The sequence below is a fragment of the Sinocyclocheilus rhinocerous genome, unplaced genomic scaffold (assembly GCF_001515625.1).
Source record: "Sinocyclocheilus rhinocerous isolate Xijiao unplaced genomic scaffold, SAMN03320098_v1.1 scaffold1537, whole genome shotgun sequence".
Classification (NCBI taxonomy): domain Eukaryota; kingdom Metazoa; phylum Chordata; class Actinopteri; order Cypriniformes; family Cyprinidae; genus Sinocyclocheilus; species Sinocyclocheilus rhinocerous.
Window position 1 is genome coordinate 181,589 of NW_015659384.1, and position 14,870 is coordinate 196,458.

The 14,870-nt window shown below is 37.2% G+C and overlaps 1 protein-coding gene across 2 annotated transcripts in view; it reads left to right on the plus strand.

Annotated features, from left to right (window-relative positions):
• Window positions 1–315: 315 nt before the first annotated feature.
• LOC107723634 (thyroid hormone receptor alpha) overlaps window positions 316–14,870 on the plus strand; it is a 169,268-nt gene continuing 154,713 nt past the window's right edge. For both annotated transcript variants that reach the window (XM_016532343.1, XM_016532341.1), the window contains exon 1: window positions 316–615. The gene's annotated coding sequence lies outside the window, so the exon portion shown is untranslated. The remainder of the gene's footprint in view (window positions 616–14,870) is intronic.

Genomic DNA, 14,870 nt, shown 5'->3' on the forward strand with positions numbered 1-14,870 from the left:
AGTTTACATTTTTGCAATTATCGTTCATTTCTTTATATGTAAAACTTTTTTAATAAGCAAAAATGCTGCATGCGCCTTTAAATCAGAAGCGCGGCTGTGAGTTTCTTCAATGATGTTGGACATTGACGGACGCTTCGCGCGCTGTCATTCGCCTCACATGACAGCAGCCTGAAAGAGAGAGATGGAGTGCAGTCATGTAAGTATTTTACAGTGTTAGTCCTGTAGAGAGCGGTAGATCGTTTTATTAAATTGTTTTATACGCTCCCTGTGGTACTGTACATGAGCGCGACCGGGAAGGGGGAGGGAGGAGCGATCGTAGTAATTCTCTTCATTTCAAATCCCTGTCGTGGCAGCACGGGCAAGGCAGAGGACTTTTCTCCCCTTCAAACTAAGGGGAAAACCCTCCACCGAGAGCCTAGTGCACGAGCTAAAGAGCAAACGGAGGACTTTTGGGAGGAGGAGACATTAGTTTGAAGGCACGCTGTGGTGGTATCGGCTCACTGTGTGCACTAGTGTCTCCTCACTTGCACTGGATACACGAAGCAGGACGTTTTGACTTCTCTGCGACTCGCAGGATTCCCGAGATCTCCCTGAAACCCGCCAAACGTTCACACGGTGAGTCGCGCAGCGCGCGTTTATTTACGACTCTCACGCTCATGCAGCTTTCGCTCGTGTTCTTCTGCCGTATGAAGCTAATTCCAGCGTACGCTAGCTGCGTGGTTTGACAGGTCAGCGGTCCTAAAGCTAAAACGATTCATTCTTGTCGCCCTCCACTGTAAGACACTACAGGCTTTAGCGAACGCGGGCTTTTGCATGTTAGCGCGTCTGACATTGCACAAGTTGCCGGCGCGGAGAATGTCTTGCTGTATGTAGGGCCTAGTTTGTAGCAGGCACATACTGTACCAACAGACACATTGTAGCCCCGTGTCTGCTGGTACAGTATGTGCCTGCTACACACACACACACACACACACACACACACACACACACACACACACGATCCCATCTGAGGAATAAGTGTCTTGTCTAGCAAAACGATCGGTCATTTTCTTAAAAAAATTAAAATGTATATACTTTTTAACCATAAATGCTCATCTTGCACTAGCTCGGCTTCTTGCATTACATAGTCACGTTGGAAAGGTCACGTGTGATGTAGGCGGAAGTACTGACCCAGTGTTTACAAAGCAAACGTGCAAAGAAAATCAAACGCCTTTTACAAAAAATGGTAAAACAATGTCGGACGATTTTGAAGTTGTAGGAGAAAATAAGATGGAGTTTTTTGCCCTACCCTTCCTTTTTTGAACCAAAGTACACAGACGAAGAGCTAACCGTGAGTGACCTTTCCAACATGATTACGTAATGCGTGAATTTGCGGACGCGCATCGTGGAGCTAGTGCAAGACGAGCAATTGTGGTTAAAAAGTATATCAATTTTTATTAATTATTTTTTTTTTAGAAAATAACCAATCGTTTTGCTAGACAAGACCCTTATTCCTTGGCTGGGATCGTGTAGAGCCCCTTGAGCTGCATAGAAACTGCAGTTTGGACCTTCAACCTGTTGGCCACCATTTAAGTCCATTATATGGAGAAAAATCCTGTAATGTTTTTCTCAAAAACCTTAATTTCTTTGCGACTGAAGACAGAAAGAAAAATCTTGGATGACATGGGGTGTGTAAATTATCAGGAAATTTTTATTCTGGAAGAGAACTAATCCTTTAAGGAGTCAAAACAAGCCACCTGTTGTTGCATTACAATCTTCTGATATATATCAGGCTACATATATATATATATATATATATGAAGAGTTTGGTTCCAAAACGCGATAAACGCCATTTTTGAAAAAATTGAGTTTCCGCCAAAGTCAGTATTGTATCTGGTCGGTATTGAAAAGTCCATTTAAAATTTTATGCAAAATGCGATATTATTCCGAGTTATTCTGTCATGTTTTCTCCCTTTTTTTCCAAACCGCGACAAACGCCAGTCTCCCTTTTCTGCAGAATGCGATATATCCGCTCAACCAATCACAGCGCACCATTCCACGCACTGTAAACAGTAACAACCAATCACAGCGCACCATTCCACGCCCTGTAAACCGTAACCACCAATCACAGCGCACCATTCCACGCCCTGTAAACCGTAACCACCAATCACAGCGCACCATTCCACGCACTCTAGACAGTAATGGCGGCGCTTTGAATACACCCGGCATCCTAGTTTTCCTCAATTAATTTATAGCATTAACAAGATGGCCCGTTGAATTCATTTTAGGAGCGATGACTGATTGAATGAATTTTAGTCCAGTGCCTACATATAAGATTAGTATTGACCAAGTTCAGAGGCTGTCATATGTGGATCAACTTACTATGTTGTGTATTTTCAACAGTTTCAATATGAAAAATAACTTTTATATTGATTCAATGGATTTATTGCATTTTGGGAAAAAATAATAAAATTTTATAATAAATCTTTGAAAATCAAAATCTGGATTTGAATTTTTAATGTTATTATAACCTAAAGATGCTATGTGAAAGTTTGAAACAGAAAATAGTGGTTTTCATCTTGCCACTTTCTTGGTAAAGAAAACACATTTTTACTCAAATTAATCAAAATTGATTTATAGCGTTTTGGAACCAAACTCTTCATATATACACAAACACACACACATACAACAGACATACACATTTCTTTATGTAGCTGTTGTCAATTCCTTTTGTGACTGTTCCATTTTTTCATCATTTGTAAGTGAGCATGTCTTGCTTGAGCTATAAATCTACGCAAAGTTGCAGTCATTATCAGTAGCTTGACTTGTTGTGTCGGGCTCTGATGAGTTTTTAATGGGAAGGAAGTGACCTTCTCTGGCCCCACTCCTAGCAGCCCTCCATACCATGGCCTCTTGCTATATAGGTCAGCACTGCCAAACACACGGTGAAAATGATCAGTGACCTTAAGTTAAGGCTTTGCAGCTGAAGTTGTTATCCCAGTCAATATGGGGCTAGAACAGATGCCCAAAAAGCATGCTGGGTAGGTTAAATGGTTTTGAGGTTTGTCAGTCTAACAATAATGGGTTTGCAATATGAGAATGGTTAGCTTGTGGCCACTTCTATAAAACCATCAGACACTTGGAAATTCTTGAAGGGTTTTTAATCGTTTGCGTCACATATCAATTGTCCTGATTATTTTGATTTGTATATTGTTTTGACATCACACCCAACCTAGATTAGTCATTCGGATTTACACCTCATTTGGCTGATTTTCACTATTTGATTATGTAAGACGGTGAAGCATTTGTGCATTGAAATATACAAAGCCTTAACCTTGTCATTTGTGTTTGTGCATTTTGGTGTAAAATAATTTGTAGTGCAAGTAGCAGAGTGCACGTGTTGAGGCTGTGACCTGTAGATTATCACAGCGTGCTGTCTCTCACCCTGAATGTGTCATGCAGTTTTATCTAAAACACACATACTAGAAAGCTGATAAGTCCATTTTGTAAAACATCAACCAACGTTATCGTTCAGGATTGTATTATTGTAAAATGCTGCGAAAAGTTTTAACTTGGATTGCAGGAATTTACTGTTCTAAATGACATCTGCCCTACAAGACAATACCCTGCCTCTTTAGTCTTTCTTTACTATAGTATCATTTATATTTTAGAATAGTGTATAACCACAATATGATGTTCAGTTATCACTTTAAAGGAATAGTTCACTCAGAAATGAAAATTCATTGTTTACTATTTTTTTTTAAATGAATATCCTGGCTTTTCTTTTCAATTTAATGAAATTGAGTGAAGACTAAGACATCCAAATTAATTTAAGTTCCATAAAAGTGGTCCATATGATTCATGCACTATATTCCAAGTCTTGCAAAGTCATATGATAGATTCGTGTGATAAACAGCAACTAGTAAATGATGCAACTGGATCATTGAGTCTGATTTGTGAAGGAATGAGTGGCTGCGTCCAAAATCGCATACTCTGAGTAGAGAGTACTGCTTTTGAATAAGTACAATACTTTGTGACTTTTAAGAAAAGTGTGATCCATATAATATGAATCTGTGTTATATGAATGTAATTCGGACGCATCTCATTCTCATCTGTCATGTTGTCATTGTCATGTGACATACATCAACAGTTGCGTTGCTTTACTGCCATTCGCAAATCTCCCGTGGCCTGGTAAAGTCTTCATCAGATTCACACTTCTGAATCTCACCGGAGGTAGTAAAACATCTGGGTACTTTTTGCCTACTGTTTTATTAATACTGTAAATTTGGATATGCTACTCTTTTCACATAATGTTTTTCATCAACTATATAGTCAGGAAGCATGTGATTTTTGGGTGCAGCCATTGAGATATGAATTGTACATCACTGTTAGTCTAGGACAGTGGATCTTCAAGTTGTCTGACTCCAAGGCCTCCCACTGTCCACAAAAAATATTCAAAGCCCCCTGCCTCCTTTTAATTTACAAAAATTAGGATTGCCCATGAATTAAAATAAGTAACTAAAATAATTGTAGAATTCCTAAAAGTTTGGGGGTGAAATGAATGTAAAAAAAATGTTTTTTCAGTTGTTTTGGCTTACTTTACAGCTTGATTTCTTATTTTAAAACATTTTAAGTCATCTTGAGGCCACCTTGGAATTTTGCTGAGGCCCCTTAGTGGGTCCCACCCCACTGGTTAAAAACCAGTAGTCCAGGTGCTAGCATGTAGCCCTAGATTTTCAGAAGGAGGCTCAAATGCTTGTGGAAATTATATTTCCACAAATAAAGTGTCAGATGAGCTCAATTATGCTTAGCACAGCATTTTTTTATGCATTGGAGCATTAAAAGGATCTTGTACAATTTCCTGCATTTCTTTTTAGAGATAATTACTGTTTTTAGCTGTAACATAGCCTTACCTTTGCTGTGTGTCATCTGTTACATAATTCATGGCTGTGCTACAAGTAATGCGTTAACCTCTTTCTTTGACCGCGTTCGCAGCAGATGCGCAGTGGCAGATGCCAAAACTGAACTTTGACTTTGGTCTAAAACGCTTGCGGAGGGCAAAGCAGCTTCAGTTCTGATAAGCACAACCACTGTCCTGTGGAACATGAATATATCACCGCTCAGTATGATCATTAGTGAACGTCAACCACCGCTGCTCTGGCCCCTATGAGATAACGTTGCCCACACAAGCACACGGACCTGTGCGCACACAGATACACACACGCAGACTCATAGGTTTGTTTGATATTGTTAGTTTGTTATACACAAAAAGCTCTCTCTGACTTTCATTGTCCTCTTCTTGCAAGCCAACTCCCAACTGCATTTGATCTTTTTTGTCTTTAGTTTCTGTTAATTGTTTGTTCATGTGGTTTCCATGTCAATGAGGACCAGGGACTTAGGCTCAGATCTGGCCTTTGTAAACAGCTCCACACAAAAAAACGTCCCCTTAGCCCCACACAAACACAGCGCAAAGGGTGGCATGCGCTCGAGACGAAATACTGGCCTTTGTGAGAACAGAGTCGTGAGAGGGTTTTTATTTTTATTTTTTTTAAGCCACACTTCACACTAATTAACAGCCCTAAATCTCAGACAGCCTTTTCATCTGGTGTCAGTGGCTTCCTCCCTGTTGCTCTATTGGCTTGGAATGTGCTGGTTTATTTTTTTTTTGCGTTGGAAATGGTGCAAAGAACGTGTTTCATTGAGTATAGGTACACAGAGTATGGAGAAAACCATTGGAAGTTGGGAATTGGAGATGGGATTTCTCTTTAAGTCTTTTATATGTTTAACAACAGCATGTGATGAAGTGTAGCGTGTGCTAGACTATTTGTAGCTGTCAAGAGCTGAATGTGTTCATAGATAGTACCACTACATTTTAGATACAAATGGTACCTCTAGCCCAATTCATCCCACCGTGTGTACGAGATAGCATGGATTGTTGTAGTATGTTAGGTGCAAGAACAACAAACATTTCTAAGTTCTTTAGGATGAACAATTTTAATTGTTGTATCACTTTACAGAGCGTTTGAGGGTTGATGTAATTTTGCAGGTCAACCTGGTTCCCTTGACAAAAAGCCAAAAGGATATTTCCATTGGGTTTTGGACTACAGAAAATAATCAGTTTTTTACACGTTTTGTTCATCAAGATAACCTTAGCCAATAAGCTCAATAAATAAACTACATGGTCACATGACTTGAACGTGAGCTTCTTTCAATCATTGTTTAAAATCTTCAAGTCGAAAATAGGGGTGTGCAATAATGACAAAATGATATCTCGATATTTTCTGGAATTTAGTTGATAATGATAATTAGACGGTATTTTGCTGTGCATGTTATTGTGGACAGCTGACTCCCAAAGCTTTTGATATTCTTCATATTCTGTGCAGTGGTTCATTTGCAGCAGTAGCAGAAATTAACATTTCCAATAAGTTTAAATTGATTTTTACCTTTTATTTGCATTTTTACCTTCACAAGGCAGGGCTCCAGACTGCGACCATTTTTTCTGCCGGTGCGACTAATTTTTGTGAGCGGTTGCACTGGCGCGACCACCGCGTTGTCCAACTCATGAGCGCTGCCATTTCTTTTGCATTTGAGAATCATTAAACGGCAAACGAAACGAAAGCGAAACTAAACCGCGCTATGTTTCAGCTGCTCAGCACGGACCGTTTACCAGCTCGCACCGCGACGCAAAAAAACTTGTCCGAGCTCAGAACGGTTTTACTCGGGAGCCAAAGTTGATTTCGCGACACTGTTACTGCACAGATGCAACAGTGCTGAGAGATCCAGTGAGAAGCGTTTGAATTCGCCGCACAATGATAAGGTTGCTGCGAGATCTAGTGAGAAGCGTTTGAATTCGCCGCACAATGATATGGTTGCTGATAGATCTAGTGAGAATCATTCAAATTCGGCACAGAATTCTCTGTTATAAGCGCTGACATACGTCAGGAAACCAGAAGCGGTAATGCTAACTGTAACCATGGTGTTGTGGTAGAAATAATCAAATGCATTACATCATTCATTTCAGGGTTTGTACAACCTTTTGAGAGAGAAATTCAAGCACTTTTCAATTACTTTCAAGCATTTCACACAACTATTTCCAGCACTTTAAAGCTCTAAAATGATCCAGTTTGAATGTTATTTTTAATGGGATGACCAAAATATACTTTGTGGTAAACAAACACTTATGTAAAATAAAATAAAAATACATCAAATCACAATTATAACCAGTTCGGCAGCAGAGGAGCACTTACTGGCTTATTAATCATTCATTTCTACTTTTTTTCTATATTTTGAAATTATAAAATCACTATTATAAAATATCAAATCATCACTTATTGGCTTATTAATCATTCATTTCTACTTTTTCTCCATATTTTGAAATTATAAAATCACTATTATAAAATATCAAATCATCAAGAAATCAGATTCTGTCAGAATTTTACTTTTATTTTACCCAAAGGTTGCAGGTTCGAGTCTCGTACCGGCAGGGATTGTAGGTGGGGGGAGTGAATGTACAGCGCTCTCTCCCACCTTCAATACCACGACTGAGGTGCCCTTGAGCAAGGCACCGAACCCCCAACTGCTCCCCGGGCGCCGCAGCAAAAAATGGCTGCCCACTGCTCTGGGTGTGTGTTCACGGTGTGTGTGTGTTCACTGCTGTGTGTGTGCACTTTGGATGGGTTAAATGCAGAGCACTAATTCCAAGTACGGGTCACCATACTTGGCCACATGTCACGTCACTTTTTCACTTCACTTTCCATATACTAGAAGTATATTGGTACATTTAATAAGAGTGGAATATATAAATGTTCTATACAAAAATTTGATTTTGCACCTATTACTGTTGTTAATAAAAGTTAATTTTGTATGCATCTTAACTCAAGCTTAGTGCTTTACTATCAAATCTGTATAAACAATAAACATTAGAAAAACAAACAAGAAATGAACATGTAATATTATTAGTAACTGCACTTATTAATGCAAAACAATAGTAATTTTATGATTAAATGATCTATATTTTAATACTCCCGCACACCACCCCCAACGCTACCAAATCTGCTCCTGGTGCCACCATCTGTAGAACTTAGTGGCGCTGGTGCCATTGCTCTCAAATGTTAGTCTGGAGCCCTGCAAGGCCAAATTTTTTCCTAAGCTAATTAAATGTATGCATCATTTCGCAAAACAGTTCTGGTGTGGCTTTGTTTGGAACTATTTTCATTGTCGAAATACAGCAAAAACAAGAACTGTAGAGTCTAAAATGTAAGTCACTTAATATTAACTTCTTGCTTATTGAGTTTATATTCGCCAAATCAATATCACATTTGCAGTCGTGCTGATGTTTGGAGAAAAACGTTACTCTTTGTGTGATATTAATTATATCAGATTATATAAATGGGTCAAAGACGAAAAAGGGTTTAAGCATAACAAAAATAAGTGTAATACTGCTTTAAATTGTTGTTGTCCCCCCCAAAAAGTTTTCTGTTTAATTTAATTGCAATTTTGTTTTTGTTTTTCTGAGCAAAAAATAAATATCATACATTTTCCCCTGATTCACAGAAGAGACCCACTAAAATTTCATTCAGTGTATTATTCTTGTCAGGCATATTTACAACAAAAATCAATTTATGACATTAAAAGACTAATTACTTTCACCCCAAATACTAATTAGTTGTAATTTTAAATTTTTAAAAAGGTTTTGCCCATTTGTCAGTAAGAATTTTTTACTCATTTAAAACGCAATAAAATTTAATATGCCCCCTTATTCTTTTATATATTTTAATATTTACAAGTCAGAATAAGCATGTCGTTTAAAATTTTACATACATATTGTGTTACACTGAATGACAACGGAACATTATTTCAACCAAATTTTGACATTTTATTCTCCCAAAACTTATTTGAAACCTTAAAAGTAGACACTTTACTTACATTTAATGTGCTTTCTATGGACATAAAATCACTTTTGTAAATTTCTTTTGATGCGGACATCTTAATGTCTTTGACCCAAATTTTTGCCCCCTTGTCTTGAATTTTGAAGGAATTCTAAATGTATTTTAATAGACTAAATCACACAGTGAAAGCATAAACTCTAAATGTGCTCGTGCAGTAGTCTAACCTATCATGTATGCGTGCACTCTCTGGGTTTTTGCGATTATACTCTATAATGTCAAATTGCATATCGTTCAAACAACAATTACAATATTATCGTAGATATCGCACACCTCAAGTTGAAAAGTTAGAATAGTTAAGAGTGCAAAGTCAGTAACAAGGCTGTGAAAGCGGACTAGTGAGAAGAGTTTACATGTTCTGTGAGATTGACGTTTAATGTTCCTGACAACTTTGTAGTCTCATTTAGCCACTTGTTATCAACCACCTTTTTCAAGACACTTAAATGCATAAAACAAATCATGAGTGATGTTACTCACATATTTTATGTCATAGAATAAAAGGTGAAAATATATTGAGCTTTTGGTAACTACAGAACTTATTTCAGGCATTTAACCTAAAACATATTGACTTTGGGATGATGGAACTAGATGTTCAAAAATGCTACCTTGTTTCTGCATTTTAAGACTCATTCCTGCAGCACTCTATTCAAACCAACCTCGATCATCGTAAAGAGATTATTACAAATCTGAAAATTGCAGTCTCACAACAGTATGTGATATGTGTTGAATTAACTTTGTGAATGGGAGTTGCACAAAGCTCATTTTCAGTTTTGGTTGCTTTAGAGAAGTCTGGTTGTTTTGAGTCGCATGTGGATGAGGGAGTTTCTGAAAACTGCAAGTCAGCCAAGTCAGATGTATTGATGAAAGGCACGATTTAACAGTAGAAAAATGCATTCGTCATCACCTCCATTTTGAGTCATCTTGGGTAATGTATAGTGGTCGACCGATATATCGCCAAGGCCGATATATCGGCCGATATTTGGCATTTTTCAAATATCGGCATCGGCCGATACGTTTTTCTGTTTGGCCGATGTGTTCGACGGCGCGGCAGACTTTTATTTTGACGGCGCTGAGAACGGCAGCGCCTGAGCGCACACCGCTCATATTCTCCCTCTTGTTCACTGTCGTCGTTCAGTTCTGTCTACTATAGATAAGTCTATCTAATAATCAGATAGAACTGTTAAACAAAGGAATTAAAATGTATACAAAAAAGTATTATAACGATTGCTTTAATATTATTAGTAATAGAGAGGAAAACATTATAATGCTTTCTCATTTGCCATCAGCATTCAGCAAATACGCATTTATATAATTTAAACAAATCTTTGAATGACTAATGAACATTTATTTTCACAAACCTTGCAAACTTAGTCGGATCCAGTTGTGAGATCTTGTGAAGTGTGCATGTGTATCCTGCATGATCGCGTGTTCTCTGCGTGACGGTCGATCCGTGCAAATCCAGCTTCACTGGAGATGTGCGATCGACAAACTTTAAACTAAGTTAGCGATTTCAAATTATGCTGCGCTTTATGCATTTGCCCACTGTCATATTCATGTCATTTCCACTGTGTGCTGTATGTAAAATGAGTGTTACCTTGGAATGTATAACTTCTATAGATAGTGTACACCAAAATGGATGACAAGTGAGTTGGCAAAAAATCTAAAGCACTTGTAGTTATGGGTTAACCACTATGATCAATACTAAAAGTAATTGTAGGTTTTTTTTTTTTTTGAGAAACATTATGTGTGCTGCATGTATTGCAGATATGCATCTATTTATGCTTTGTATTGCTATTATATTATTGGGTTTTCGGAGATGGCCTTGGCATAATCCTGAGAGGTGTGGTTCATTGAAATAATCTTGGATCCGATTTCACTATGAAACTGTTACTGCGAGGATGGAATCCTACTTTTTTTTTTTTTCTCAATAAAGGCTTTTTTTATATAAAAATTCATGCTTGAGAAATTCAGCTGGACTGTTTCCAGGAGCTGAAGGTTTGGCAGCGCTGTTGTGCCACACCTCTTGATCATATTCTTTTTATTACGCTTTTGATATTTAGGCCATCAGTTACACCAGATGCCTATTTTTACCACTAAATACCTCCATATACAAACTCAGAAAATAGCTGTTGTCATTTATTTCAGTCCTAAAATAGCGGCCTGATTTTTAGTAGAATCATATTTTGGGCTATTGTGAACTTGTATGTCAGCCCATGCTGTTTGCTGTTTGTATAGTTTGTGTTGACCAGTTTACAGGAAAAAAGTAATGCTGTAAACCCCACTGAGTGAATAGTAGCTTTTTTTTTGTGTGGTTCAGCTGTAGGAAACAGCCAGCTCTCTTGATGCAAGCCAATATGTCTTCCTTTAATTTACAGCACATTGTCACAGTTGGATGCAACTCCTGTTTATGGTCACATTTCTGGCTTCTTTCAAATAAAAAGTTCTTTATCTCACGGGAGGTTTGTGAATAAGTTTTCAAAGATTGATGTATCTGTGTTGTCATATAATGGAGGTAGAAAAGTGGTGTTTTCCAGTGGAATTGCACTTGAAATGAAGCTTCAACCTATCAGAATGGCTGTTTGTTGAAAGAAGTAGTTCACCACAAAACGACAATTCTGTCGTTTAATTCTGTGGAGCATAAAAATAAATATTTTTCAGGGCTCCAGACTGCACCTGAAACGGTTGCATTTGCGACCAAAAATATTAATTATAAATATTAAATAAATATTAAAATAAAAATTTAATATAAATATTAAAAATATCAAGTGAAATTTGGGCTGAGATTGCCACTGGTGACGATATAAATTTATGTTATGATTTGCATGTAATGGCTTTTTTCCTGCTTGTTTTGTAATCACATCTTTTGCTATGTTTACGTAATAAACCGAGACAATGCGTATCAAAGTTTTAGTAGAAAAACAGTCCTCATCTCTGCCGAACACCTGCTAAAAGCAACTCCAGTTGTGGCAGCATGAGAGAGATCAAAAATGATGGAGATGTGCAAAGTACAAGTGCAGAAAAGCACAAGAACAAACTACAACAGGTAAATCTGTCAGCTGTGTAGACATTAGCAATATCGTTAACAGTAGAGATGCACCGATTGATCGGCCAGGGATTGGAATCGGCCGATTTTCCTCATGATCAGCCCGGATCGGTGACCGGCCGGTCAGTCTCACTTCTTTCCGATTCCGAGCAGATCCGTTTTGTTACCAGTGGCACAGGCAATAACGTCAGCCGCCCCTTCTCGCTCTCTTCTCTTCGACGACCCTTTCTCTCTCACACACGTCTCATTCGCTCCGGTTAAATAGTGCTTGTATTGCGCATTATTTTAGTCATTCCCGCAGGTTTACACCAAAAGCGCGCGCACCACCACTGATCTATATTAGTGGAGCGCACAAACCGCGCTCAGTCTCAAACAGCTTGTGAGCCACAAATACCAAAATGAGTATCTAACTGCGCTAAAACGTTCAAATACATACAAAATTATTAGAGCCCGACCGATATGGGTTTTTTAGGACCGATACTGATATTAGGGAGTAAAAAAAAAAACGATACCGATATATCGGCCGATATTCTTTGTGTATATTATAGTACAGTACCAGTCAAAAGTTTGGACACTTTCCCATTCGTGTGTCCAAAAATTTGACTGGTACTATATATAGAATACAGTATATACATAAACAGAATATATATACATAAACACATTTTTTGCAATGATCACTCAAATGTGGTGATCAAACACTTATAATGGTGACAGAGATATATGTAAGGGCATTTAACAATTTAACAATAAACTTGCGATGAGTGCGATGCACAAAGTAACGGGGAGAATGCATGTTGTGTAACAGTATATTGGGTCCGTTGATAAACTCTTAAAGGGACCGCAGTCCAATATTCCTGCTGCTGTCTGTTAATCAAAGAACAAAAGACAAAGAAAATCACTTTCTGTTCTTGACTGAATACGTTTTATAGCTTTAATGGTAAGCATTAATCTGTATTTAATTTTTAAATGAAGACTACATAAATTAAATTAATCAAATGTAAAATAACACTGGATGTGTTATTTTACATTTGATTACTTTAATTTCTGTAGTATTTCTTACCTGAATAAAAACTTACTTAACCTGAAAAACTTAGTTTCATAGCTCTCTTTATTCTATTGCATTTATTTGTGCTGTTGTTTGCAATTTTTTTGTGTGTTCTTATTTTATTACTGAATTTTTACTTGTTTTTTATGAAAATAAAACTTTGCGTTGAAGAAAAGTAGATTTTTGTTTGTATATGCTGTCAATTATAGTTCTTAGAAAGAAAATCGGAATCGGCAAAAATCGGTATCGGCAGATCACACTAACACGAAATCGGAATCGGCCAAGAAAATTGCAATCGGTGCATCTCTAGTTAACAGTTCTCGTTTATAATCAGTACTAATATGGCTTCTTGTTATCAAGATCTTTAGTCCATATGCTGTGTTCTGTAAATGCTTAAACTTCATATTATTTGTAGCACACTTGTCGTATAATAATCGCAGTAAGCTTTGTGCTCTGTTACTTTTTAATAAACAAAGTATCAGCTTTAAAATTCTGTTAAGTTCATAATGAAATTCTAACAATAAATTCCGTTTTGGCACTCTTTAATGCGGCATGAGTGATTGCTGTAGCGCCTCTGTTCAAGCAGTATGTGAACCCATCATATCTTCCTCTTTACTTCTATAGTGCGAAATCAACATGAATGAACATCAAAAGGTATATTATAAGTAAGCCTACAGTACAACTTGAAATGTCTCATGTATCGTTCATTCAGTGTTTCAAGCTGCGGAAAATGTGTAAAGCTTGTAAACAATGCCACGTAACAATACATGTACCTTAAAATAACCATTAGGTGTCCATAAGCTCATTAGTCAGCTAGAAAAATAACTATAAAGAGGAGCATTTTACTAAATATAAGCGCTATATTGCATATTCATATTTTTACTTAACCTGTTGTCTACATAAGAAAGAATGCAAGGAGATAAAGATAAAATTCAACACCTCCTATATAATTGCATGTTACTAATAAAGAAAAAAAGACTGGATGTGTGCAAGACATATGGCAACATTTATAGGATGCATTGATTATAACAAAATACACTCAATGGCCAAGTGATGCTGACATAGTTATGGTCCATGCTATTGACACAGATTCAGTGTAAAAACAGTTCTTTGTGACTGTATAGTTCTGAAGTTGAAAGACATTTAGTTCCCACTTTAAGTGAACCTTAGTTCCCAGGACATATGTAAAAGAAGGGGAGACATAAACACATGACAGTATGACTGAAATGTTAGTGTTTAAAAAACAAACAAAAAAAAACAGGTTTATTCTGTGTAAAAAAAAAATTGGTGCCTATTTTTGTTTCTTATAGGAGCCATTGGCTCCTTAATTGATTTTTTTTTTTGTCTGGAGCCCTGATTTTGAGAAATGTTGGTAACCAAACTGCTTTGGTTACCATCGACTTCCATTGTATGGAAAAACCCTTCCAGATTTCTTACAATCTCTTCTTTTATGTTCCGTAGAAGAAAGAAAGAACTGCCCCTTTAAGCATTAGTTATGAAATCATCTGCCTGATTCCAAAGCAAACAAGCGTGGGCAAATAACTTGATTTAATTTTACTTTAAACGATGCAGCATAATCTCACTATGTTTTGGAGTTATTATAGCCGAGTCTCAAAGTAATAAACTGTATGCAGCCTCCAGCAGCGAGCTGAGGATTGATCTTAGCAGTTTACCGCACCTGCAGAAAATGTGTGATATTTTGTGAGAAAAGGAAAGGGGGGTGAGATTCCATAATAAAGACTGGTTGAGATAACATCTTCAGAATCGTAATGTCTTTGATTACTTAATTTTAGGGAATTAATTATTATTAATTCATTCAGGTTTTGAGAGTAATCGAATCTGAAAATTCGAGGTCCAC